General features: G+C 37.4%; 1 pseudogene; it reads left to right on the top strand.

Moving 5' to 3' along the window:
* The first annotated feature begins 216 nt into the window (after window positions 1-216).
* On the top strand, window positions 217-27,775 carry LOC134748499 (AMP deaminase 2-like; annotated as a pseudogene).

The raw sequence follows: 27,775 nt of genomic DNA, 5'->3' as shown, positions 1-27,775 counted from the left end.
ATAATTTTAAAAAGTAGCTGAAAAAATGTTGGTCAGTTTGAGGCGTATTATATCGGTATATGTTCGTTACTTACGAATATTATAATTTGATTATAATGCAAACCTCCATTCCGCGTAAACAACCGCCTTTGCTAAACCAACAAACTTTTTGCTAAACCGCCGTCAATGTCAAACGCCTTTTGGCAATATGTATGATAAGGTAACCTATAAAAGTAGGTAAACAACTCGATTCATTTAGAAATAATGGGACAAATTAAATAATAGCGTATTTTTCAGACCTCGATAAAAGTAAAATCATGATTGGCAAGCAGCATTTGACTGGAGATCGTTCACCAAGGTATTGTACTTATCATTCTAAAAGTACCTCATACACATTCGCTAAAGTATAGTATAGGGCGTCAAAGCGGGCAAAATGCTATGGGCAACTGAGTCGAGAGGGGTCCCAATTTGACCTAGAGGCCGTGAGCGTTTCAGTGAGTTATTAAAGAATAGTTATTTGTGCAACAAGAGAGGAAAGTTGAATTTTCTTGCGAGTGTTTATTTTGAGTCCCGAGAAAGCGAAAGATTTTATAATTGAATCACGAGCGAAGCGTAGCGAGGGACTCAAAAAAACGAGATGTAAAATAACTTTGCTCTCGTGTTGCACACATAATTTTTCACCTCAGTAGTGAGAGCATGTTAAAGGTTAAAATGTATTTCGAATTACACAGAATAATACAGAAAAAAAAAGAAAAAAAAATGTTATAAAAGTATGAATTGGCAGTTCATGGCCTTCACTAAATTAAAAAACTACTTATTTTTACTCCCTGGAGTGAGGAAAGTAGGTTTGTTCGAGCTGCTGAGTTGAAAACAATTTTTCACTAGAATTGTCATTATCTCTAAAACAAGACCGATCTCAGACAACTTTGTATGACATTTTAGTCTCTAAATGCGTTAAAGAATACATCTTTAAAATCTGTCGGGTTTTACCAGCCCACGGTGTAGAAACCACCAGGAGAGGCGGCCGCTTCCGACGGAGCTGGAGGATCTGCCGCCCCACGGCTTCTACCAACGTCGGGCCTCCGTTGGGCTTCATCGCGTCGGGGTAAATGCTGATCAATTTATGTTTACATTTCAAAATATGGACGGTTGTTGACTTGTTTAAAAGTCTTGATGTTTGATCAAGTGTACGTATGGCATACATGATAATAAAAGGAGTAAGTATAAGTAGCGCTTGTCCCGCTCCCGCGGAAGTTAATACGTAGTACGGAATCCATCTAATTCAATTTTTATTTGCATCAGACATAATAATTAGTTCATAGAAATGTTGGTAACAAACAAAACTTATTTTCTACGTTAGCAACTTACAGACTACCTACTTAAAATATATGTTATATACAGTACCTCTTGACTCCATGTGAATGGAATTCCAGTGCCTCCAGACTGCACATCACACTGCAAGATCTCGGTCCATCGTATAGAGTCTGACCACACTGTTTTCATTACATTTATCATACACAACATTAATTAATAAATAAATGAAAAAATATTATTACCACTCTCAACAGTGACTTGTTTGTCAGAAATACTGGAACCTAATTTATGGTTATACCTCTCTAAATTACTCGTATTTTACCAAAAGTTCTTAACTTTTAAGAAAACAACAAAACGTTGTGTTTTTTACTTAATATTTTGCGTCAGGTGCCCATCGAAGAGTTAAACCAAGCGTCCGGAGCGCTGATCCAAGCACTGGAAATTCGAAAGCGTTACATGGCGCAGAGCTACCAATCCTTTTCTCATGAGGTGTCGCAGCTTCTTGCCGAGAGCAGTCCCTCGTCGCGTCGCTCGTCCATGGACGCGGAAGACGCAATGAGGAGCCATCGCGCGAGTAAGTACTCTTGCAAGATACCCCACACTAGGGTCTCTCCAGCGTCGACGTGTAGTCGCTGAGCAGCAGCAACGTTGGCGCAACTGCGCAGCGACACCTTTATGCATATCTGCCCCTGACTAGACGCCGACGATGCTCAAAAGACGCTAATGTCGGGGGTAACCTTATCTATCAGTAATCAGTAATTTATTGCTTTCATAGGTACAATAAGGTCTTACATTAGAATGGTAAACAAGCTTTGAACCCTGTAAGGGCACTGCAAATTAAGCACGTACCTTACAATTTATTTAACCAATAATATTACGTAACATAAACATAATCTCAATATAAATAGGGAAATTTAACATTAGAGGGGAGGCCTTTGCCCAGCATTGGGACACAATAGGCTCACTCCGCCATCTACATTCCGCCTTGGCAAAATATAGTACCTAAGGAGTTATGTCATATATTTTTTAATAGGGTCCTTTAAGATACCTAATCCGAATATACCTAAATTATTTGACTTTACATTTGACATGACGGGAAACACGTGTACCTACTACCTTGGATAGCCCGTAAATCGTAATACCGTGGACCGCGAGCCAGGCGCAAATTTCGTCAGTCATCGCCTCCCGGGTGAAAACTCGTATTAACGGCTATGTATGATGAACCCTCGTGAACGTCAGCTGCCGCTCCGTTGGTGGTCCGTCTGTAACCGTTGGTTTTCAGCCGAAGCCGAGGTGGAGCAGTACCTCAGCCTCCACGTGGTCTCCTCCGAGGTCGTGAACAAGCCTTACTCGACCATCCACACCCGCCGACCATCAGCATCTTCCCTTCTCAAGAATAATTTAATAAACAGTAAGCTTTTATATCTATGTATTACAATTTACGTCGCTCTTACGTCTTGTAACCTAAATTGGGCATACCCCAATTCGCAACTTCGATATCTAGATATATTTGTCCGATGTTTCATTTTTCATATATTCATTTTGAAAAAGGCAGGTATTAGCGATTAAGGTTACGTTAAATTTGTAATCTGTAACCCTTGAAAAAAATCCGACAGTTTTAAAAAACACGTCCGGTCAAATAAAAAATGGCCAAAAAATGTTTATAGGCTGCAAGAGGTAACCCTAAATTGGAAACTTACACTTAAGTACCAAAATCGAGTACTGCCCCCTATTAGTTTACGCAAGATCCATTGCGCGTTGACCGGCGTTCGCGCGGCCGCCATGTAGTGGTACTGCTGTGTTCGAATTCTGGGGGAGCAGAGTATCCGGGTAGTGCCCGTCGAACACACCGTAGGCACACTTCGCCATCGCCGTGGACTTCGCCATGATATTAGAAGCGGACGAGGTGCTCAAAAATATCCGAACACGCACTCTAACGCCTTGACAATAGAGGCGTGTTCAGATATTTGCGAGCACCTTGGCTGCTCCGACATATCTAATGGCGACTGGACTTGTAGTTTGGATTAGAATTACAACTGCAAAGCACAACGCAGGCAGATATTCCAAAGTGCCCAAATATGCAAAGGGAAGTGTATGAAAAAATTAAATAACTGTTTATATGGAGTTGGAAAAATGTTACAGGTCCAACGGAGCAAGTAATGAGCAAAGCTACGGGTATCCGACTGTCTGACGTCGACAGCCAGCTCGACATACCGTCTTCGATTGCTGGTGAGATTCCGAATTATTTCTGAATCTATATCTACGTATATGCACATTAGAATTTGAAACAAAACTTAAAATTGTAGGCCAAAAAATTCCAAAAAAAACAAGAATTTGGCACTATTCGTAGGATTGACAGCTTATGCTGATGCCATCTGTAAAATACTTCGCCCGCCCGACCCCGATCCCATACCCCATACCGCATCGATTTCTTTACGATGCGCAACGATACCAACTAGTTTATATTTTATCATTGTGTCAGTCTAAGCTTTCATGTTTTTCGGCAGGCAAAGCATTGGACCCCTGGGAGTGTGCGACGCCTCCGAGTCGGCACTACTCCTACCGCTGGGTGGAAGGCCAAATACGCCTCTACCGAACTGAAGCCGACGCCAACAATGACCGCCCCCTGGCTTACAATTACGCGTCCTTCCAGCAGTTCGTCGATGACCTAAACTCGCTCATTGATATGATTAGGGATGGACCCCTGTACGTGCCTGTACATGGTATTATTTCAAACCCTAGATATACTCTACAAAATAAATGTGTTGGTCATATTTATCTATTTTCACGATAGGATAGGATGTACTTTTTTATGGCGGGGCTTACATTTCGGGTGATCAAATGAAAGTCTCCTAGGTATACATTGTAAACCTGTAAAGTATGGAATTGTCTGGAGTTCTAAGAACTACGCTGGTGGAGGTGACCACATCCCTTATAAACTACAGTCTTTGTAGAAGCACCAATCAGCTACTGATGGGGCATTCCATGAGGTGTCCCGTATACAAATCATTTTACTTCGTATGCACATTTTTTCATCGTATCAAGTCGATGATTATTTTACTAAGAATTTTTCAATCCATTGTAGGTATATAACTGAAAATAACTGCCATTATACCTACCTGCAAATCTAGACAGGCAGTCAGGTAGACAATTTCGTGGAATGCACCTACCGGTTCTTGGTCTTGACACGGTTCGGAAAAAGTCTACCTAACTGGATTATTGTTATCTGCAGGACGTCGTTTTGCTACCGGCGCCTACAGTTCCTCTCAGCCAAGTTCAAGATGCACGTGCTGCTGAACGAGCTCCATGAGCAGGCGCTGCAGAAGGCCGTGCCGCATCGGGACTTTTACAACATCAAGTATGGAAAACTTACCTTTAGAATCCTATCTGGCTCTTCACAGAATCAGACATAGGTAGTTCTTTCTGCAAACGGAAACCATCCTACACTAAATCTCCATTAAAATGTTTACTTCATGATTTAATACTGTCAGCTGTTCGGAACTGTTAAATTTTTGTTCCAACTGACAGGCCGATATCGTCCGGCGGACTGATAGTCAGTGGGCCCCTTAAGGTTCGATTTTCAAATGTTCTAATCTTAGGTTTAGCTCCGTTTGCTAAATTAAGTCCAATTTGGTCCAATTATAAAAAAGCATGTTTGACGCAACTGTTCATCCATCAAGTTTTATCGTGACTCACACACAACAACAGTCTCAGTCAGTCTGGTGGCAGCACGGTTGCATTTTTATCGCCTGTCACTACTTACGTACTTGTTAGAACGCTATGTTCGAACGTCACAGGCATGGTGACAGGCGATAAAGATAAAATAGCGACCGTGGCCCGACTATGCTAACGACAGTGTAACGCCACCATGACTGGACCATTTATGCTGGTGCTTTCTATTTGTCACGGATACGCAAAAATGGGGCGCAATACCCGAAAATTATATGGGCAAATGCTGACATCCCATTGATTCCTTACTACCGCTAAGTCAGGCACATTTGCCACGGTCGAATGCTTATCTCTGTCTTTATACATTTTTTCTTCCCAGGAAAGTGGACGTGCACATTCATGCAGCATCAAGCATGAACCAGAAGCACCTCCTCCGCTTCATCAAGCGCACGCTCCGTGAGAACCCCGATAAAGTAGTGACGATGGATAAGGGACAACCCATGACGCTGAAGGCGGTGTTCGAGAGCATACAGGTGGACGCGTACGATCTCAATGTGGACATATTGGATGTTCATGCGGTAAGTTTTTGGGGGGTTGATTGGCAATGAAATAGAGCCGGAATAAGTAAATAGCGTAGGTATTTGACGGGTTGATGGTTCACGTGAGTTTTTGGAAAACAATTATGTAGTGCATAATTGTTTTCCAATTCCATCCAATTTTCTCGGAAACGTTCGTATTTGTCATGCTACTTCGACTGAACCTCACCTCACTAATACTGACTAACCTCAGTACTTTTTGTACCGAGACTGACTGAAATAGCAAGACACGTTCATACGTTTCCGTGAAAATACGATAGAAAATAATTATGCACTACATCTGTAATAAAGTGTAAAGCGTAAGCCCAAATCTGACAATAGAGCAAGCTGAAATAGATAGTACTTATCGTTTGTTTTTGTCACTATTAACCGCGTAATGTAAGGGGCCAAACAAAACAACGCTATTTATTTCAGCTTTGTATATGTAGGTAATTAACTAAAAATGTTAAATTCCTTTAGGAACATAATGTTGAATTCTCATAATGTTGGATTCTCCAAATGTTGGATTCTCAAAATGTTGAGTCTCAAAATGTTGAATTCTCAAAATGTTGAATTCTCAACTTAACTACACGGAGCTTCTATTTTTGGGCGCCTTTCCCTTCGGGCATCTGAAGCTACCTAACGAACCTAACCTACCTAATTTTTAACATTTTGAGAATTAAACATTTCGAGATTCAACATTTTGAGAATCCAACATTTCGAGAATCCAACATTATGAGAATTCAAAATTATGTTCCTAAAGGGTTAAATTTTACAGGATCGCAACACGTTCCATAGATTTGACAAATTCAACGCCAAATACAATCCCGTTGGCGAGTCGCGACTGCTGTGACTAGCCATATGCTCTATCCATAAATATAAAGCAATTAAATGCTGGGAGGCCTTAGATTCAAAATAAAATTGGTTTTTTTTATAATATTCATTTGGGCTTATGTCGATTTATTTGATTTTATCTTTCTCTAGGGCTTTGACAGGGCATTACAATATAAATACAATTGTATTAAAGTAAAAACAATAAGAAAACTATTAGACAAAATCTTAGAAAATAATATCAACTTTTGAAAACAACGCCATCTGTGGGCCGAGTGAGAAATTCAGTGCATTATGATGTACGTATAAAAGTATTGACTATCGAAACATTATCAACGAGCTGTTTCACGTTCAAGTGGTTGCATAAGAGGGATCATAGATGGCTCTGATTAAGGTATTACATCGTGGTCAATCAAAAACATATCTTATGTATGGGGAATAAGGGTTACGCGAAAGACACGTTGTTACGACTTTTTGTTCTGAGAAATCGAGTGTTCGCACAGGTGCATGTTGTCCAACTTATGTCATTAAACAAAAATGAGACTTAAATTAAAGGACGTAAGAGTTATATTATGAAAATTGCAATCTTATATTTGGTAGGTAAATTCTAATGTAACCATAATGAGACCGTAATGCAACCATAATGCTACCATAATGCGTCCATAATGCGTCTAAAGACTTTCTGAGAATCATGTCGGCATTACGCAGGTGCACCGCAGGTGTTATTGAAATGACGACAAATGAAACCATATAAAAGGGAGTAGGGAAGGATCAGAATTCAGTTTTACTTTGTGCTTCGGACCGGCAATTGACTCTGGTTTAATAGTGTTTGAAAAAATTACTGGTGGGTGGAAAATCTCTGTTCATTTTTCTAAGTGTTTGACTTTATTTAGGACAAGACTTAGTCTTTGACCTGATGAAGTTAGCCTTTGGAAATTGTGTCTTTGTTTGGCTTTGCGGAAACTATGTTTGTTTTCGTAATGGATAAACTTTGATACTATCGAGCAGTGTGTTTCCACTTTTGCTATTAATTTTAACAGGAGTTTTGTAATGAAGGTTTAACATCTAGTGAATACTCTGCCCATGATATCTATTATTTGGTTTTACTGAGGACAAACGTCTTCAACAAGGCTAAGTTTAGAAGATGTGTTATTTTTCGGACGAATGGGGTCTATGAACTCATATCGTTTGGAGTTAATGCATCCGGGCGGAGTATTTTATTATCATTTTATGCCTTCATAAAATAATATCTAATTAAATTGTTTTCATCAAATATTTGCGTTATGATTGATTATGTAAAATATAATATCTATATGACATAATTTATAAAGTAATAAAAATTATTTGTTTGAGAATAATATCAGAAAACTCCTACTTGTTTCTCTTATGATTCAAAGCCAGATCAGTGTCTAGACAGACAGTAGTCTAGCCTTTCACTTGCTATCCAAAACGGTGACAAACGGCAAATGGAAGGAGGTCTTTCTTTTACCAAGATGAGGGTGTACTTGGCGCTTTCTCTTTACCAACATAGAAAGCGAAATATCTCTCCCTCCCTGGTCTCCAATGCCCAACTGTTAGACTAAAGCGAGGGCATCACGTGCGTGCCATTGAGTGTAAACTCTGCTCGTTTGAAACCTACAGTATTTGGAGGTCTTGTATTTTAAATATATTTATATGTGCCATTTATAGACATAATAGGGACCTAATCTATCCAAGTGCTGTCCCTGCCTCTGTGCAACCCGCCTTGGAGGGGATTAAAAACACAGGCCGTTTAGCTTTGATGTATCAACTTGGCCGGTTGAACGATTAGCTCTCTAATTAGGGAAATCACTTGCGTGTTTTTCAAAGTACTAGGTCTATGGTAAGTATGATCTGTGCTTTGATTACACTAGAATAGGCCATTGTATTAGGAATAGGGTAGCTTCACACTCACCATTTGTTAGGAGTTAGGGTCTCTTTTAATGCTTGATCTAAAAATCTGACATATATATTTTTCTTCATTATCCTGAAAAGCGTACGTGTAATAGGCAAGGGGTTTAATTGCCTAGATATTCCTATTTTATAATGTATCTGCGTAAAAAGGTATTGTTGTATATAAAATCTTATACTATTTGGTTTTATTTTGCTAAAATTTCTAGGGTTCTGAGGTAGAAGCGAGGTACTAAATATTTCATTCTGGTCTCCAAGGTATATACAAAATAAATTCCTAAAATATCAAGCTGGGTTTAGGTATACATACCGTTCTGGAATAGAAGAATGGTTTGTTTTAGGGATCCCTTGGCAGGCAAGAGCAGTCCAATGGGAGGAGTCAAGAGTGGAATAATGCTCGACTTGATATTTCTGTTTCATAAAATAGTTAACAAATAAATTTGGTACTTCGTTTGTGCGTCTAAAGACTGGAAATGCAGTCTATTCTTTTAGTTTTGGGGATTGGGGAAAAGGGATCAGTATCCCTAGCTTTTGGACATAAAAAATAAGTAATTTTGATTGATTGATGATACTTGGCGCTTCTTTCATCAGATCATCTAGGAATGCTTAGGTTGCGAAGCGTTGGTCTTAGCCCGTCTGGCTACAATGTTAGGATAGGTGACCCGATTGATGGTTTGAATCGGGATAAGGCTTTCTGACCCGCATCGAGCATGCGAAGCAGTACGTGTGAACTCACACATCGTTTAGAAGGTGATAGTATAATTATAACTTTTCCTAAAATATTAGGGATTAATTGGGCTTATCCTGGGAGTGCTGCTTCGTATGTTATCCCGAAGGCTTAATAGGCGTAGCGGGACTTCACCAAAAACATTTTTAAACTTATTTTACTAACAACAATTTTAACCTCATACTAACCATGTCTACTGCAATTACCTAAATAACGTCAAATGTAATATGCCTTTAACAGCATTTACATTACACAAATAGATTTAACTAAATTGTAATATTAATTTCATCACTGCGCACGGGGTTCTATTTTAGAGTCCTTCACTACGCTCAGTATTCAATTGTGGAATCCTTCGCTTAGTTTAAGATTCGATGTTCGCCTCTCAGTAAATGGGCGAATCAACTTTTACGAGGCCAATTTGAAAGAGGTTTCAAAAAAGTTTTTTAAAATACTTTTTTGTCAAAATACTGATAATTAATACCATTGGCGTACGGATAATTGATTAAATTAACTTATTTTAATATCAGCAACGAGATCAGAATGCTATTATGTGAGTTTTAATCACATTTTGTTCTTCATACAGTCGGAAATTCTCGTGCGTTACGTCATCTAGATTTAATCATAACATAGGAATAAAAATCTGAAAGCCCATTGAAATCGATATAGATATTTTCCACAGTTAAGAAGCTCATTATATGAGAGGTTTTTTAAAGAAAAACCACATTATTACGGTAATAACTGGACTTTGCAAATCCCCTGCGTTACTATAGTATTTTAAGAAGTCGTATTTTTCGAATATTACTTCTTTCGTTAGGACTTGGCTTAAAAATTGTATATCTATAGCAGGGGAAAGTTAATAAGATTATAACTCACCGAATCATATCCATCAAAAACGATCCTGGTAATCAAAAAAATAAAAATATTGTGGAATTATTTGGGGACATCCAGTAACGCAAGAGAAAAATAACGAGTAACGCAAGAGAATAGGCCATACATTCTCTGGTGTTACTGACCCTTTTTGATACACCTATTAAATGAAACAAACTTCTTATTAATCAGTAAATATTTGTCGTCTGTTTTTATGCGTCGGTATACACGTTAGTTTGCTATTCGCCTCGTCATTCAATCATAAATTAACATAACAATACACCACCTAATTAACATGAGATCAACTAAGTTGAATAATCTACGCTTGAGATCAGTGTTAAATTAAATACAAGATCAGTAATTCTCAGGAACATCACTAACACTTAAATATTAACTTTAACGTTTGAATCAACTTCAGTTATATAAAGAAAAAACAGTTAACATAAAAAATCAACAAATTAAGATTAACCTACTAAGGCTTCAAAAAATGAGTAAAGTCATTTCTCTAAAACGTTAATCGAAGTCTCGAAGTCAACTAAAGTTCTTCTCGAATGTTTCTGAAAGCTTTCATAATTTTTCCATCCTTCTGAAATTTCTCTTCTTTTCTAGTCTATTCAGTCCATTTTATCATTCCATTTATTTTATCGAGGCTGTATACAATACTCTTTTTATTCTTACACTCGTTGCAGAGGCCATACATGCAGTCTTTCGAATCGAAATCACACACTGTTGCTTCTATTAGTAAACTGGGGTCGTTAGTTCCTGTAATACCTTTTTTCCTCAAAGCTTTAGCTTTGTATTCAAAATTTGCATGAAGCTTGCACAAGCGAATTTCCCTTGCATCAATCGAAGGAGTCACAACAAAGAACGGCTTATTCCGTGTAAAATAATAATAAGAGCATTTAATCTCAGGGTTCTCTTTTAGAAAAACCTTGTGAAGACTTTTCATTGTATAGCATAATTATATCTTTTAGGAACTTTAATACCTTTCTTGGTTTAGTACTTCCTTTTTTCCAGCTGAAGCTCGGGTAATGTCGTCTCTTAGAAAAAAATCTTTTATCTTTTTCTTTAGGAGCGTTTCTCGGTCAAAGCGAGACTTGTTCATTTCAATTTTGTTTGTGCCAAACGTGTCCATCAAAAAAATTATCTTCATACGTGAATTTTGAATTGCTTGTGCCGCAAAAAAAGTTTTTATTGTATTTCTTTCTTTTTTCGATTTTGTTTTTTTAAATGTTTCCTTTATGGCATTCGCCAACATTTGGTACTTTAAGTCATCTTTGGTCTGTTTAGATTTAGGTTTATTTTTTTCTCTTAAATTTTCATGTTTGTTAGCTAATATCCTATTCTCTCTGCAAACTTTAGCTCTATCTCTTCTCTTCTGTTCTTTTTCGCCCTCGTTGTTTTGGCGATACGATTGGCTGGTTAATCTCCAAATCTACAAAGACTGATGACAAAGGCTGGATGTGCTTCGCTACTGGTTTTGTAAAAGCAACATTAGCTGGTCGGGAAGATATAATCGGCGGCGAAGATGTCGCTGGCGGACGTGAAATTGATGAAAGTATTGCCGGAATTGGTGTGACTGGCGGAGGTGTCGCCGATGAAAGTGTCAGTGAAGAAGGCTTTGCCGACAAAGTTCTCTGAGGTGGAAGAGTGAGTGGAGATGTAGTTGGTGAAGGCGTCGCTGATTGAAGTGGAGCAGCCCGCAGAGACGTCACTTGAGGAAGCTTTGCAATTTGGGGTTGGGGTGATGGTGGTTAATATGCTACTGGTTCTTATCTTATCTATAAAGGGTATCTTAAAGGAGACGTCGCTAGTGGAAGTGTGCATAACGAAGCCGTCACTGGCGGAGGTGTTGTTGGCGGAGGAGTAGGCGATTGAGGCTAATTCGTAACACTCTTTCTACGATCCGTTTTTTTCTCGCCTGTTCTCTTTTCCGTAAACGCCAAATCGTGTTAGCGTTGTACTTTTCTTTAGGGGTTAAGTTTTTCACTAATCTTTTAGTTTTATTGTACCGTTCTCTTTGTTTCTTTTTAGCTTCTTTAAGCATTCTGGTTTGTTTTTCAATCGTTCTCGATACCGTTTTTGTTTTTCTGCGGCGCTTAGAGGCATTGTTTTTTTAGGTGTGCACCATTAAATGCTGAAATAAATAAAACAATGTCGCTAAGTTGCAACGTAAATAATAACTTTACACTAACTAATACTCTAGCCATAAAATCATTTAATTTGTGACGAATTTTTATGAGACATTTATAAACAATATTACTCTTATTACTCCACGTTAAATGTATTTACTAATAATAAATATTTAAAAGATAGGTCAAATAAGTTCGATGGCGAGTTAAATAGGATAAGTCGTACTTTCTCTTACGTTACCAGTAACGTAAGAGAAGTTTCTCCAGCGTTACCGGTAACGAAGGGGAAAATTTTAACTACAAAGTAAATTATCACGTTAGTTATTAATACAATTACATTTGCATATATATCGCGTTAATATTAGACACCAAACACACAACATTTCAATAGTTTCAAACATAAGGATAAAAACTTACCGAAACACGTAACGTAACTTAGGGGAGCAGCAATTAAGTCACGCACACCCGACGGCTGCTCGTCGCTGACTGGCGTCTCCCCGCCAGGGATTTCACCTCGACAACGCGGGTTCTCAGAAACGTAGGCATATTTCGCCTGCGCATGAGCCACGACCAACGCCATTTCTTTAAAAATATTTGCAACCTTCTATAGTAACGCGGGAGAATTGAAATTGGACGCTAGCTTAGGGACAACAATTTGAAAAATTCTCGAAAATTTTATAAAACTTAAATCATGTTGGCATGGGATGGATTAAATGTACTATTTTATTCTGATTCTTTTAATGATATTATAAAAATAGGTCACCTTATGTTTAAACTTAGAAATTACCATTGTGTGACTATAGCTATCGTTGGGGACACACAATTTTTGTATGGGAGTAAATTTTCTTCTGCTGCGTTACCGTATAAATTTGCTAAAATTCTGATCAAATTGCTAATCTTTAATATTTTGATTAAATATTTATAGTTCTAAAAATGTCATTACCCTAAAAAGGCGCAATAAAAGTATTAGGTTTTTGAAAAAATGTTTTTTTTTTATCGGGGACAAGGAAATTGGCCTCGTAAAAGTTGATTCGCCCAAATACGTCATTTTGCTCCCTTGTGACTCAATCTACTATTTCTATTCTTGTAACTATTAAAATATTCTTTAGTGTCATAATAAAATATATCTTCAGTACCATAAATATTTATTCCTTAAAATAAGGGTCCAAAATATAGTTGTTACTCATTAAAGAATCTAGGGTTCCGCGGTTCACTTCGAGGGGTTCTAACGCTAGACTAGACGATCACATGGCCAAATTTTAGGGGTAAATTCTTAAGAGGTGTTTAGAATAATAGTAGTTTTAAATAGTAATAGTTGGGGTGGGTGACATTTTGGAAGCCGTGACCAGTATCTGAAATGTACCTTGGGGTACATTTTGGTGTAACGTGACGCAGGATTTATTTTGCCTGGGTTACAATGGTTTTTCAAAATATATAAAAGTAGCCGTCGGCTACATTTTGTTGACGTAAAGCGAAGTGTGTACACTATATTTTGGACTTTTAAGAGAAAATGACTGACCTTTTGGAGATAAAAAGACAAATTTTGAGTTCATTATTTAATAACAGGCTTTAAATACATTTCTTCAGTTTTCAGTCTTAGTTCAGGGTAATGTTCTTAGAGATACTGCTGCCAGGAAGGTACCCATTTTTCATCTTTCATATTCTTTCATCACTTAGTCACGTTAGGGACTTTTAGGAGCAACCTTCATTTTTGTAACTGCTAGTGTATCTTGTATCTGAGAAATAAAAATAGACACATTAGTTAAATAATATTGCCTTATTAAATAGGAAATTTACTAGTAGGTTAAAACTTAAGATGAGTTAAGACAGGATAGCTTTTAGCCGTGTCATGTAAGAGTACTTCAGTTTAGATAATGGGGGGTGAACCTTATTACATTAGCCACAGAACCAGTGTATTAGACTGATGATGATGAGCAGTGGGGTATAAAACACTTCAAAATTACAAGTAGTCTAAAGGAATGGGGGTGAAGTCTAACTTTTTATTAATAACAATGCAAATGTGACACTACATTTGACAAATAGATAGCTAGTAGTGTGCAGGTTACAGCAGTTAAGTTCCAATTAGCTAGGGGTACAGGGGAGACATTCACATTGGGTTCCTTATCGTTAGGTGACTTATTGGTATTTCACTTTCATAGGCATCAGTATTTTATGAATGTACAGAACATATTCAATATTATCGAGTAGGATTAGACTTTAAGGTACCTGACGTTACGCGCTGCAACATATAAAGCCATCTTTCTTGTTGTATCCAGTATAAAAAGCAGCCTTCCTTCATAATAATACTAGAGAAGACATTTAAATACGGGCGTTTTTTCTTGATTTTCTGCTTAATGATCATTTTAACCTCTAACACTGCATTTTCCAATAATTATTGTTGTATTTCATCCATAATTCGCGGCAAAATCCTTTTGTAGATTCATGTGAGTGATATTTCAATCTGTAAATAAGAACTTTCATTGAAAGATTGACACAACGTACATAATTTTCACAAGATTGTTCATGCGGCATTACTGGAACAAAACAATATTTAAGGGCTAAAGTATAATACTAACTTGTTCTTTGAAATTAGTCACACTCCCAACATTTGTTTTATTTGACTTGGAATCACATATCGCCAGTTCACATTTTATGCGAACGTCCATGTTTTGTTTTGAAAGAAAACGTGCGGATGGTTGGTACCATTGGTACATATCACAGATATACTCTGACACGGCGACTTTGTCAGTAGAGGAAGGCGGCTGATTTGAAAAATATAGGCGCAAGATTGACAAGTTAGGTTCGTTTTATTATAGCAATACATCAAAATGACATTTATGCGTTTATCTCGTTACGTTGGTAGTATGAATTTAGTATAACTAGATGAAGCTTAGAGGGAGATGACCGAGCGGGGTGGTCTTGTGTCTTTTGATAGGAGTAGCAGGGATAGTGCAATCATTGCGTATGTTCTGTGAATGGGTTGAGTTTATCTCGTTAACTTGGTAGTTAAGATGATTTTTACAAATGTGATCTTTTAGGGTTCCGTACCAAGGGGGTGCGAAGGGAGACTTTATGGTGCGACTCTGTCCATCTGTCTGCCACATTGCTAATTATCTCAAGCTGATTAAGCTATCGATTTTTTTATTTTATTTTATTGCTATTTAAGTAGGGTGGTATGAAGTAATTATAGGTAAAATATGGGGACGAAATGGAACAAGGAGGGTTTTGTGGTTTAAAAAAAATAAAACAAACATCATTTGTGTACCTACATTCATTAACAACTTAATTTTTTTTATATGGACAATATTCATTGGAGTACCTGAAACAAAAGAAAACTTATTAATGGTTACATTTAAATCATCCATTTGAGGGGGTACAGCATCAATTTGAATACTAGTTTAACCTAGGTAATTATTAAATACATCCACAGGAAATATTAAGTTTCATAGAACAAAACTTAAATTCTAATTTTGAGAACCTTTGCTTTACAGGTTGTATTTCCATAAGTTTAGATCACGAATAAGCTAGAAAATAAGTTTAGTTAGTAAACAGAATTAGAATAGGGAGGATATGTAAGCCTAAAGACATTTTCATCTTTTCACTCTTTCATCGGGAACTCTCCGTTTAGGCTTTTTGAAATATTTGTGTCAGATGTAAGCCATAAGTTTTTAAGCATAAAATAAGTTTTGTATTTACATAGTAAGATAAAATACCTGTCTTAAATGGGAATAGTCAGTAGATGTACAGTGAAGGCGGATATGTTGACGCTGCGGGGGAATGTCAGTTCTCCAGGAAATGCTAGAAACAGAAAGAAAAAGAGTTAGCTAATAGGGTATATTTAAGAAAACCTATTTATAAGTTTAATTTACAGTATTTATTATTATTTACTATAAGTACTTAGGGTCTTCACAGTTAAGAAAAGGGAAAATTAGGATATTATTGCTTTACGGGGCAAATTTCTATTAATTAGGACACAAATAGGCTAGATTCAGGTTAACAGGATTAAAACTAGGTTAGTTAACAGAATTAGAATAATATGTATAACGCTAGAAATGTTCTTTCTAGGGAACCTCTCCACTTATTCCTTAGGGTTTTGAAATAAGTGTCAGTCTTTGAAAACAATAAATTTTTAAACATGGTATGGTCAAACCTAAGAGTAACTGTCAACTAGTAGTATGGGGTTGTGTCAACTAGTAGTATGGGGTTGTACTTACTTTAAGTTGTTGAATATTTCTTCAAAATAGATTAGTCAGGGTATCTTCATAATATAGAGCCAATTTATTTTGTTCTGGTAAACAGTTTATGCTTATCAGGTACCCAGGGATCATATCAGCAGTTGTTGGCTTGCTAAAAAAGATCAGGTTGTAAGCTTAATTTTCTTTATTTCTATTATATTAGATAGGCAACTAAAAACAAACAAAAAAAATGTTTTAAATACTCATCTTAACTGATTATTTTCTGTTTTGAAACATACAACAGTAGAGGGGAGCATTATATATAGAATTTTAACAACAGGGCTAAGTAGTTACTTATTATTCAACAAGAAACCTTAATGCAAGTCTGTAAGGGACAGGAATCATTAGACAGTAGATTTCATGACAGATAGTTCAATTTGTGATCAATTATTTAGTGCTAAAGTAGGTTTAACATCCTCTAAAAGACATTTTTATCTAACAAATAAATAAATAAAAAAAACCTTACCTTGTTTGTGCAATAAATTCTCCAAGTTTAAAACTCAGTTCATGCACAATAACGATATGTAGGCCTGTTAAACATCCTTTATAGACTGATCGTACGCTGGGTCATAGTAAAAAGCACTAGATTCATCCATAAGTTGACGAGAAAAGAGGAACATTGGCCATATAATATTTCTGAGTTCCCACGTCATTTTATTTTCTACCGATTTTACGATAGGCTATATTACGAAAATCACACGAGCGCTCTCAGAGGCAATCTTTGCTTTGCTTTCTGGTTTTCAAATTAGGTCCATCTGGACAATTTTGTTGTCGCAAATCACTTACGAAACAATGTCACATCGTAGATAGACACGACTTCCATTACAAGAATGGCGTCTTCAGTTTTGTTCCCAGCGTTTATCGGATGTTTAGGTATTTGAAAAGTATAACGCCGGTAACTGGAATAGGTAACTGTCCTGAATAATAAATAAGAAAAAAATGAACGTCGTTTCAAGAAGAAAATAAATAGGTATTTAAACAATTGACAGTAGCGAAGGTTGCCATAGACAAATCAAGTTAAGCAGGTGTTAAACGTTTCGATTCAGTCTAGAGGTTTGGTTGTGGTTTTGAAGCTATTAAATTGATTAGTTAAATTTTCCCATTGTATAATGCATCTTTATCTTTAAATTAATATGACGTGCAATTTTAAGGCCTAAATAATAATTTATTTTGCTACGCCATCTATTAGAAACTTACTTAACTAAGTCCGATACACTACATTCATAGACAAATTAACTATACCCGACCCAATTGCGTGGGTTGTGTTCGGTGTGTTGCAGGGGATGTTGGAGCGTGTTTTTGATTTCGTCACATTATACTCACGGGCGCTCGCGCACCTCTAGAAAAGAATATTGTCTATACGAAAAAGCGGGTTTACACTGTCGTTTTCATACAGTATTGAAAGTAATTAATGAATCGATTGCTAATTATTTCTTCATAAAAAACGGATAAGATTGATCTTTAAAAAAAAAAAAAAAAATGACTACTTTGAAAATTACTTCAATAAAATTATTTCTTTCTGATATTTTGATCATGTAATATAGATGTCGTTAATAGTCTTGGGTTTTGGCAATAACCTGGCGGTAAGTTTATTTGGTTTCAATTTTGACAGTTCAGTTTGATATTTAATTTGCAAAATAAACAAAGTGAATTTACGAATAAATTATTGTTTTAGTGGAAAAGTGAAGAAAGTGTAGTGGTATTTGATTCAAATTATGTTAAAATGAGTATAATTTGTGATTATTGTTGTGCGCGAGTGACAAAAATTAGTGAATTTTACAATTAATTCTACTCGAATTTCAAAGTCAAGGCAGAGGCTTTATAACAACGTTGAAATCTGTGGAGTTGCTGAAAGTGACACAAAGATGTGCTAGTGCTACAGCTGATTAAGGCGTTCACGCAGCTGCTGGACTTGAACCAGGCAATCAGGAGATATTCAAGAACACAGGAAGAAGAAACCTTACCAGACTGACACCCATCAGATCAGACTGCGTGTTAGGATCAATGCTTCAATCACGGTTTCCCTGCGCGACAGTAAACACGACGAATGATGTGCAGTTGCTTCAATAAAGGCTCAAGATTTAAATGGAGAAGGAGAGAGCAAGGTGTTCTTTAGATAATCATTGGCACTCACAACATCATAACTACTATGGATGATTAATAAAACAATCAAGGAAACCTCTTTGCAAGTATGTTTAAAGTCAAGATAAACAGGTGATTGCACGAGCCAAGGACGGAGAGAAGAATCTTTTAGATACACACTGAAGGTGATTTGGGCAAATTCACATCACACATGGAATTTTGGAAAACTTAGTATGTATTCGTTTCTTGTTTTGCTTCCTTTGTTTTTAAAGAATTGCGGAATAAACCATTTTTTATGTATGAAATTATTTATATACAGTGGATTTCATTTATTATCAACTTGGTTGTAGTGATTATTCGGCCCATGAATTAAAAGCATACTTTAGTGCCGGATTTATGTGGATATAGCGACTTCGGGAGTAGCAACAGTACTTAATAAACCATATTTGTAACAAGTTTTTAGAGGTCCCATGCACATATTGCGATCAGAGTTATCAAAATCGGAGAGCTTTACTTTCTTAACTTTATTCATTTACCTACAGTGACAGATGACTAACAACTGTGGTGACTTTTTGTTTATGGATGGATAAACAGTAGTTCGGAACGTATTCACATTTCGGATTTAAAGTTATACATATGTCTTTATCTCTTTACATTTGCCTATAACACGCAAGTACAACTTTTGATAAGTCCAAACCAATTTCCAGGTTATGTTAGTATATAAAATATATTATCACTTGTCCACATAATATGAAATATAATACTTAATTGGTGTTTAGATCTCTGAAGCGTTAAAATAATTTTATAATCACATGCTTTCTTGATTATTCTGTTTGCAATTCGGTAGGTATTTTCAAGAGATATAATTTGTACATAGGTATATGCATAGGTATTTGCATTATATTGTGTGGATTACAGAATTATTTTTGTTAAGTAATTATTTTAAAAAGCAATTAAAAAATAAAACAATAGTATGTACAGTTAGCAGTATTATCCGTTTGTAGGAATGCAAGGTGGGTCATTTTTCTCTGCAACTAACTGTACAGTTCCAACGTTGATTCACTGTGTAGTGGGTTGTTAGTGTTGCGTTTTGATAATATAGCGTTCATTTTAGAATAAACACAAAGCCTAGTAGATCAAAAAAAAAAGGGGCTAAATTGGTGCATTTTTCTTTCTTTCGTATGAGTCAATTAATTATATTAATTATTTAGTCAAAATATTAACAGATAATGATGAATAAATAAGAAATAAAATTAAAATGATTAAAGGGTATACTCGGGATGAATGCCAATAGATTTTGTTTCATTTAGGGCTAGAAATAATGGGTTATTTATTGGGATAGGACAAGATAGGTGATTTTTTTTTCTACTGAATATGTAATTGTGACTTTAATTTCTATTATTTCATTTTGATTACATAACGGAGCCTTGGCTGTCTGTAAAAATCGTGTGAAAGCGTAACTGAGGAGGAATGATTGTGTGTGTGTGATTGAGTGTTTATGTGAGGGATGTATGATTATGAGATGATGACTGAAAAGTGGACGAATGAACCTTTATTGGAAAAAATGGATTGATACGGATAGACAAGGGCTTGAGTGTAATCAAACTAGAATTGTCGGTATTTGCAATGGGAACAAAACGGGGGGGAAAATGGGACATCTGGCTGGAAAAATCTTATCAGTAGGTTAAAGTCCATTGGACTAGACCCATTTAAAGGGTAGATTTTTGTAGCCAGAACTACACATGGTAATAAGCCCAATACGAAACTCTACACACCTTGGCTTGGATGGGATATATCCGACATTCGACATATTTTGATGGGCCGTGAGCGTCTAGAAAGGGCGAGGCTCTTTTCAAGAGGTTAAAGAAGTACAGTTATGTTTTCATGAAAGTGAGGTATATTATTGAGCAAATAATTTTAATGTTATTTATTTTGGTTAAGCAATGCTTTAGTTTAGACGAAAAGGTTTTTATCATACCATGATGGGGTATTTATTTGTCAAATTTAAGTTTGTTTTATATAAAAAAAAATAAACACCCAAACAAACTTAAGTCGGTATATTTTATTCAAGTTCAAGACATGCGCCAAGAAAGCGTGACTGAGGGTGATAAGGCCGTGAAAATTAGTTCGAATTTTGGCAATGGAATTTGAAAGCTTCGTACTTATAAGAATTAAAGGTCTCTTCGTTTCGTGTGGGGAGTTTTTGCTGTTTCATTAGATGCTCTTCTACGGAAGTGTGCGGCTCACAGGGGGAAGGAATACCCGACGATGCCGGAATGAACTGGCAAGGAGGAGTTATTAGAACTTATCAGACTCACAACCTGGTATCTCATAGCGGAGCGAGGATTCTGGGGAAAGAGTTATCATGGTTCATTGACAGAATTCTGATGAACTTGTTTCAGAGCTGAGTCATTAACAGTCACTTAGTAATGGAAAACACACTACACGTTTAAACAGGGGGGGGAAAAGCACCGACAAGTCTAGAAAAATAGATTAAAGTTTCCATAGCACACATTGTGAGCCATTACAAAACTTGAATCCATTTTGGGGGTGAGATGTGACTAGCCATATGCTCTATCCATAAATATAAAGCAATTAAATGCTGGGAGGCCTTAGATTCAAAATAAAATTGGTTTTTTTTATAATATTCATTTGGGCTTATGTCGATTTATTTGATTTTATCTTTCTCTAGGGCTTTGACAGGGCATTACAATATAAATACAATTGTATTAAAGTAAAAACAATAAGAAAACTATTAGACAAAATCTTAGAAAATAATATCAACTTTTGAAAACAACGCCATCTGTGGGCCGAGTGAGAAATTCAGTGCATTATGATGTACGTATAAAAGTATTGACTATCGAAACATTATCAACGAGCTGTTTCACGTTCAAGTGGTTGCATAAGAGGGATCATAGATGGCTCTGATTAAGGTATTACATCGTGGTCAATCAAAAACATATCTTATGTATGGGGAATAAGGGTTACGCGAAAGACACGTTGTTACGACTTTTTGTTCTGAGAAATCGAGTGTTCGCACAGGTGCATGTTGTCCAACTTATGTCATTAAACAAAAATGAGACTTAAATTAAAGGACGTAAGAGTTATATTATGAAAATTGCAATCTTATATTTGGTAGGTAAATTCTAATGTAACCATAATGAGACCGTAATGCAACCATAATGCTACCATAATGCGTCCATAATGCGTCTAAAGACTTTCTGAGAATCATGTCGGCATTACGCAGGTGCACCGCAGGTGTTATTGAAATGACGACAAATGAAACCATATAAAAGGGAGTAGGGAAGGATCAGAATTCAGTTTTACTTTGTGCTTCGGACCGGCAATTGACTCTGGTTTAATAGTGTTTGAAAAAATTACTGGTGGGTGGAAAATCTCTGTTCATTTTTCTAAGTGTTTGACTTTATTTAGGACAAGACTTAGTCTTTGACCTGATGAAGTTAGCCTTTGGAAATTGTGTCTTTGTTTGGCTTTGCGGAAACTATGTTTGTTTTCGTAATGGATAAACTTTGATACTATCGAGCAGTGTGTTTCCACTTTTGCTATTAATTTTAACAGGAGTTTTGTAATGAAGGTTTAACATCTAGTGAATACTCTGCCCATGATATCTATTATTTGGTTTTACTGAGGACAAACGTCTTCAAGGCTAAGTTTAGAAGATGTGTTATTTTTCGGACGAATGGGGTCTATGAACTCATATCGTTTGGAGTTAATGCATCCGGGCGGAGTATTTTATTATCATTTTATGCCTTCATAAAATAATATCTAATTAAATTGTTTTCATCAAATATTTGCGTTATGATTGATTATGTAAAATATAATATCTATATGACATAATTTATAAAGTAATAAAAATTATTTGTTTGAGAATAATATCAGAAAACTCCTACTTGTTTCTCTTATGATTCAAAGCCAGATCAGTGTCTAGACAGACAGTAGTCTAGCCTTTCACTTGCTATCCAAAACGGTGACAAACGGCAAATGGAAGGAGGTCTTTCTTTTACCAAGATGAGGGTGTACTTGGCGCTTTCTCTTTACCAACATAGAAAGCGAAATATCTCTCCCTCCCTGGTCTCCAATGCCCAACTGTTAGACTAAAGCGAGGGCATCACGTGCGTGCCATTGAGTGTAAACTCTGCTCGTTTGAAACCTACAGTATTTGGAGGTCTTGTATTTTAAATATATTTATATGTGCCATTTATAGACATAATAGGGACCTAATCTATCCAAGTGCTGTCCCTGCCTCTGTGCAACCCGCCTTGGAGGGGATTAAAAACACAGGCCGTTTAGCTTTGATGTATCAACTTGGCCGGTTGAACGATTAGCTCTCTAATTAGGGAAATCACTTGCGTGTTTTTCAAAGTACTAGGTCTATGGTAAGTATGATCTGTGCTTTGATTACACTAGAATAGGCCATTGTATTAGGAATAGGGTAGCTTCACACTCACCATTTGTTAGGAGTTAGGGTCTCTTTTAATGCTTGATCTAAAAATCTGACATATATATTTTTCTTCATTATCCTGAAAAGCGTACGTGTAATAGGCAAGGGGTTTAATTGCCTAGATATTCCTATTTTATAATGTATCTGCGTAAAAAGGTATTGTTGTATATAAAATCTTATACTATTTGGTTTTATTTTGCTAAAATTTCTAGGGTTCTGAGGTAGAAGCGAGGTACTAAATATTTCATTCTGGTCTCCAAGGTATATACAAAATAAATTCCTAAAATATCAAGCTGGGTTTAGGTATACATACCGTTCTGGAATAGAAGAATGGTTTGTTTTAGGGATCCCTTGGCAGGCAAGAGCAGTCCAATGGGAGGAGTCAAGAGTGGAATAATGCTCGACTTGATATTTCTGTTTCATAAAATAGTTAACAAATAAATTTGGTACTTCGTTTGTGCGTCTAAAGACTGGAAATGCAGTCTATTCTTTTAGTTTTGGGGATTGGGGAAAAGGGATCAGTATCCCTAGCTTTTGGACATAAAAAATAAGTAATTTTGATTGATTGATGATACTTGGCGCTTCTTTCATCAGATCATCTAGGAATGCTTAGGTTGCGAAGCGTTGGTCTTAGCCCGTCTGGCTACAATGTTAGGATAGGTGACCCGATTGATGGTTTGAATCGGGATAAGGCTTTCTGACCCGCATCGAGCATGCGAAGCAGTACGTGTGAACTCACACATCGTTTAGAAGGTGATAGTATAATTATAACTTTTCCTAAAATATTAGGGATTAATTGGGCTTATCCTGGGAGTGCTGCTTCGTATGTTATCCCGAAGGCTTAATAGGCGTAGCGGGACTTCACCAAAAACATTTTTAAACTTATTTTACTAACAACAATTTTAACCTCATACTAACCATGTCTACTGCAATTACCTAAATAACGTCAAATGTAATATGCCTTTAACAGCATTTACATTACACAAATAGATTTAACTAAATTGTAATATTAATTTCATCACTGCGCACGGGGTTCTATTTTAGAGTCCTTCACTACGCTCAGTATTCAATTGTGGAATCCTTCGCTTAGTTTAAGATTCGATGTTCGCCTCTCAGTAAATACGTCATTTTGCTCCCTTGTGACTCAATCTACTATTTCTATTCTTGTAACTATTAAAATATTCTTTAGTGTCATAATAAAATATATCTTCAGTACCATAAATATTTATTCCTTAAAATAAGGGTCCAAAATATAGTTGTTACTCATTAAAGAATCTAGGGTTCCGCGGTTCACTTCGAGGGGTTCTAACGCTAGACTAGACGATCACATGGCCAAATTTTAGGGGTAAATTCTTAAGAGGTGTTTAGAATAATAGTAGTTTTAAATAGTAATAGTTGGGGTGGGTGACACTGCGCGAAGTGTTCCTCAAAACTGATAACTACCAGAATGGCTTTTTCTTCTCCAAAATTATGAAGGCACGTAAAGATTTTTTAATATTTTAAGCGACTCGAATCTTGTTTGCCATACGATTAAAATTAAATAAAATGTCTAAGTATGGTGCAAGACCTGCTTCTGTATTTCACCAGGAGGTGATGGCAGATATAGAAGAGAGTAAATACACGTACATAGAGCCTCGCATCTCCATCTACTGCAAGAACAAAATGGAGTGGAGCAAGCTGGCAACGTGGGCCGTGAAGAACAATGTCTACTCCGAGCATGTGAGATGGGTGGTGCAGGTGCCGAGACTCTAGTGAGCCCCCATATTTTGAGTTATTGTTAACAGTATTCACGTCACGCTTTGGTTCGCAAGGTCTTTAGTCTCTTTAACTCATTACAGACAAAATTTCTGGTGTGACGTAGTCTTCTTCCAAATTATTCTATGCCCACAAATTTTATTGTTCTCAGCGCGGGAATACTAAAAATGTCCGAAACTGCTTGTAACACCAAAGTTTAATCATTTATTTTAACATATTTTCGTGTTCGTCTCTAGTCGAGCTTGCTCATTTAATGCAAGGGATGGTCATCTTTTAAATTCTTAATGTCTTGAAAAAACCAATTCATCTGGTGTTATTCAGTGACATCTATCGAGAGAACAAGCTGCTGAAGAATTTCCAGGAGTTCCTGAACAACCTATTCAATCCCCTATTCGAGGTATCCATCGATCCGAGCTCCAACACGGATTTGCACAAGTTCCTCAAGGTATACTACGTTAGATACATATACATTGATATTTATGTAGACTCCGCTTATCCACTCGACACCAGAGCAGACTCCGCTTATCCACTCGACACCAGAGCAGACTCCCCTTTCCTTTATGATTTACCAGAAAATTGGCTTTCCTCGGTATTTTTAGTCATCTATATTCAGTACTACGTTATTATCCTTGCTGCTGTACCTACTTTTTTTTAACTGCGACATTAACCGTGTGTCGTTGACCCGTTGAGTCCATCGCGCCGTTAGATTTACCAGGTATTCTGTTGCCTACTATTGGTACTATCAACATTCAGTATTCACCATGACCAGTTTTTGGTACAATGTAATACAATGTGGCGCTAAGCCGCTGACACAGAGTGGATATAAGGTGGTATTTTGTGAAACATTAGACAATTTTCAATAAAGCTCTAGAAAATATCCACTTGTAAAATGTTTGTCAACAGTACGTGATAGCTTTCGACAGCGTAGACGACGAGTCGAAGCCAGAAAACCCGCTCTTAGCCGGCGACGTGCGGCGCCCCGCCGAGTGGACCAACGAGGAGAACCCTCCCTACGTCTACTACCTCTACTACATGTACGCCAACATGGTGGTGCTCAACCAGCTGCGAAGGTTCGTCAATTATCCAAGCAGGCGGCGTGTGGCGCTCCCCCGAGTGGACCAACGAGAACCCTCCCTACGTCTCCTACCTCTACTACATGTACGCCAACATGGTCTTGCTCAACCAGCTGCGTAGGTTCGTTTACAAAAGTAGAAACACGATCTCCTCAGTCAACATAAAAAAATTAAAGGTCCCCTTTGGCAAGCCTTTCTAACTGCTTAGTGGCTTCGTTAGATTTAAACGTACATTTCTTACTTAGTATTTAGTATTGCAGAAACTGCAGTCTGCGTTCGAGTGTTGTTTTTGCAGTGACTACAATGCTCATCGATTCGAATGACGATCATTGCAAACATTTCAGGCTCCAGCTGATGATGAAGAATTTGGCAACTTTGGTGCTTTTCTCTTTTCGCTCCCGCTCAATCCAACTGCTTCTAGCTCGCTTTTTATACGGTCATTAGTACATGCATTGCCCGATAAAAAACGTAAAATATTCTTGTTCAGCACGTGTGATGGACATTTGCTTACAGGTCCCAGGGCTTGAACACGTTTGTGCTGCGTCCGCATTGCGGTGAGTCCGGGCCCTCCACTCACCTTGCCGCCGCGTTCTTACTCGCGGAGAACATCTCCCACGGGCTCATGCTGAGAAAGGTAACACTACAAGTACCTTCCCTATGCAATTTACCTACAGAAATGCAGAGTATTTAATTCCTAAGAGAAGTGTGGAGATTTTCAGCCTCAGTTTCATTTCCGACAAAATATTGTTGCCGAAATTAGGCTTAGATGGTGAAAGCCATAAGTTTCACCAGTTACACCGACAAGAGTTAACTATATGCTGAAATAAATAATCAATCCTACACACTAACACTAGGATTGGTAGCTGGAGAAGAAGTCTAATACATATTCCACTTCATCAGGTGCCCGTGCTCCAATACTTATACTACCTGGCGCAGATCTTCATCGCCATGTCTCCGCTAAGCAACAACTCGCTATTCCTCAACTACCATCTGAACCCGTTGCCCGAATTTTTTGCTCGCGGTCTACGCGTCACGCTGTCTACCGATGATCCACTGCAGTTTCACTACACCAAGGTAAACCGGTCTTGAATACATACGTGTACTATACGTATTCATCTAAGTATCTACTTTCAAGGGAGTGAGTACTGTGAGTAGTAACAGGGGTGCGAAACTCCTAGCTTCGGGCAAACTCGGCTCCGTTCGGCTCAGCATTGCTCCGAGCAATTATTAGGGTTGGCACAACTTGACGTCCCTTTGCGTGCACGACCACATATAAGATAATGACTTGAATTTTGACAACCCTAAAAAGCCGAAAGGGATAGTGCCATATATTAGAAAAGGACAGCATGATTAGACCCTGAATCGCTGTCAAACTTCGGTTTTGTAGGAAGTTTTCTTTCTGTACGGTAGTACTATTACTTGTCGCAGTTCCACGGTGATCTTTAGGATGACGAATCAAAAATTACCATCTAGGCATTCTAGGCAGTTTGTCCATCTCTCATCATTCCTTCTCGCCTAGCTCCACTTCAAGTCCGGAAATCTCTTTATAGTCTATATCCAACTTTGAATATCAAACTCGTAATAAGGCGTCGGATTTCAACGTGTTTGGGGCTGAGGGCTAGCATTCCTACTGCTCGAATGCTTGCAAGTTCAATAGAGTTGGACAAATATGCCCGTACTATTCAAACTCAATTGCCTCAACAACCACATTGTGCCTTTTAAGTTTTATCTCCTTTAAAATATATTATCTCTGAACAGGAACCCCTAATGGAAGAATACAGCATCGCAGCGCAAGCGTGGAAACTCTCCTCCTGCGATATGTGCGAGCTAGCTCGCAACTCCGTCATCATGTCCGGGTTCCCGCACGAACAGAAACAAATCTGGCTCGGAGCCGATTATTTACTAGACGGGCCCGCCGGCAACGATATTACCAGGACGAATGTGCCTAATGTGCGGCTAGCGTATAGGAGAGAAGCGCTGCGAGCTGAACTGGACATACTCAGGGCAAGTGTAGTAGTTTAGAAAGAAACTCTTCGCTTGCGATATGTGCGAGCTAACTCGCAACTCCGTCATCATGCCCGGCTTCCCGCACTATCAGAAGCAAATCTGGCTCGAAGCGGACGTTATCAGGACAAATGTGCCTAA

Source organism: Cydia strobilella, chromosome 16, assembly GCF_947568885.1.
Source record: "Cydia strobilella chromosome 16, ilCydStro3.1, whole genome shotgun sequence".
NCBI classification, from domain to species: Eukaryota; Metazoa; Arthropoda; class Insecta; order Lepidoptera; family Tortricidae; genus Cydia; species Cydia strobilella.
This window is presented reverse-complemented; position numbering and strand designations above follow the sequence as displayed.